This window comes from Galeopterus variegatus, unplaced genomic scaffold (assembly GCF_000696425.1).
Source record: "Galeopterus variegatus unplaced genomic scaffold, G_variegatus-3.0.2 Scaffold8425, whole genome shotgun sequence".
Lineage (NCBI taxonomy): Eukaryota > Metazoa > Chordata > Mammalia > Dermoptera > Cynocephalidae > Galeopterus > Galeopterus variegatus.
In genome coordinates, this window is record NW_007734536.1 from 68,773 (window position 1) to 71,060 (window position 2,288).

A 2,288-nucleotide genomic window follows, 5' to 3' on the forward strand; every position below is an offset into this window, starting at 1 on the left:
TCTGGAAGCTGCTCACCCAGCCACACTCAGGAGTCATCACTCAGCTGCCTCCTTACCTCTGTCTTCAGTCCAGAGTTCCTAGCGTAGCAGCGATCTTTACACTTCACAGAAATCAAAAGCACATGTCCCTCTGGGTTTGATTAGAGTCACACCTAACAAAGCCTTTGGAAGAGCACGGCTTGTACCTAGGGAGGCAGTCACTGCTTCACACACAGATCCCCTTTGCCTTTTGTTTGCTATCGTGAAATGAAACTAATTCTTACACTAGAGAATCCTTACTGAACTAAAGAGGATTGTGCCAGCCTTAGGTGATAAGGCAGGAGCTATCGGACATATCGATGCATTGCCATCCAGTTCCAAGCACATACTCATGTTCAAAATAAACACTGTTGACATTATGATATACATTCTCAGTGGACAAGAAAACCTCCCTAGAGAGTGGCAGGAGCCGGCTGCTGAGTTACCTGGCCAGTCTTTGTAGACCAGAGTTGGTCAGCTCTGGTGGAAAGAAGGCAGATTTGAAGGTTACTAAGACCAATAAACTCAATTTTATTGTTCATAAGAGAAGAATAATATGAGCCATCTTCATAATATATGTCTCAAGTATATTCCTGGGCTCAAACTTTTCATTGGCTCCCTTGCTATGTACCCAATTCTATCTGCCATGGCCTAACTTTTAGGGTCCTGCATACTGGTGTCAAGATTTCCCAATCCAGCTTCATCTCTCACAAAAGGATTCATGTTCCAGGCTTTCAAATGATCAGGATCCCCTTAAAGTTGGCACGTTATGACTTCGCTCATGGTATCTTTCCCACCTGAAACTCTTCCATCTTCATCTGTTAAAATGATTCCAAGCTGTGACTGTTAATTTTATGTGTCAACTTGAGCAGGTCACAGAGGTGCCCCTAAACATTATTTCTGAGTGTGTCTGTGAGGATGTTTCTGGATGAGATTAGCACTTGGATCAGTGGACTCACTAAAACAGATCGCCTTCCTCAGTGCGATAGGCCTCATCTAATTCTGAATAGAACAAAAAGTGGAAAAAGAAGGAATTTTCCCATTTTCTCCTGCCTGACTGCTTGAGCTGAGACATTAGTCTTCTCCTACCTGTGGACTGAGATCTACACCACTGCTCCCCCAGTTCTCAGGCCTTCAGACTCGGACTGAATCACACCAGTGGCTTTCCTGAGTCTCTAGCTTGTAGATGGCAAATTATGGAACTTAGCCTCCATAACTGTGTAAGCCAATCCCTCATAATAAATCTTTTTAAAATATATATATATATAATTAAAGGCAGTTTATTATTAAATGAGATTATTGACAGATGAGAACGGATCTACCAAATGAACAAAATTAAGAAGACATTCTTGGCAAATAGAACATCAGCAACAAATATTTATGAAGCACCTACTAAATGCCAGGGTTCTCTAATGCCTATAATTTTTTTTTAATGTAAAATGTGAGGGTACTTCAAAGAGTCCACGGAAAAATAGAATTAAAAGACAATACAAATCTGTCCATGAACTCCTTGAAGTACCCTAGTACATAAAGCACATAAAGTCCACTGATCTTACGTGCCCAGCTCAAAGAACTTTTACACAGGTATACACTGTGTAACCATCATGCAACATCTCAGAAGCTTTCTCACTCATAATAAATCTTTATGCATATGTGTTCTATTAGTTCTGTTTCTTTGGAGACCCTGACTAATACACAAGCCCAGATCAAGTACCACCTTTGCTGGGAGAGGCAGTCTGCTACGGCCCCAAGCACCTTTGCATATCTTTGCGCCAAAATACAAGACCTAACCATACCCTGACTCTGAGCCATTCTGGGACTGGTCACATAGGCAACAGAGTAGGTCAAGGTCATCACAGCATGACTATGATGCACCTGAACAGAAGCTGGGCTTGTTCGCTGCTCGTCATGCAAGGTGTCGAGCCCTTGGCCCTGGGGCCCTCAGCTGCACAACCCACCATCTGAGCCCCTCACATTGACCCACGGGACTTGAGGGCAGGGAATCTGTGCCACCAGGCTGAGGTTCTGCTCTGTGCTGTGCTGTCCTGAGTGACAAACTGCCTTGCTCTGGTCCACTGAGTCTTGTGTCTAATTTTGGCTCCTACAGAGCAGTGCCAGGGCAGCCAGCTTGCTTGCTCAGTCCTCTCCTTTGCAATCTGCTTATCTCTTACCATCCTCTATGAGATTGGCATTGTTCTTTGACAAGCTTTTTCAGAAAACAGTTCCCTGAAATTTTTAAGAGGCTATGAATTGCTGGACTGCTAAGCTCT

At 43.6% G+C, this 2,288-nt stretch overlaps 1 protein-coding gene across 1 annotated transcript in view; it reads right to left on the reverse strand.

Moving 5' to 3' along the window:
* MERTK (MER proto-oncogene, tyrosine kinase) overlaps positions 1-2,288 on the reverse strand; it is a gene marked incomplete at its 5' end in the record, with an annotated part of 61,424 nt that overhangs the window by 41,518 nt on the left and 17,618 nt on the right. The window lies entirely within an intron of this gene.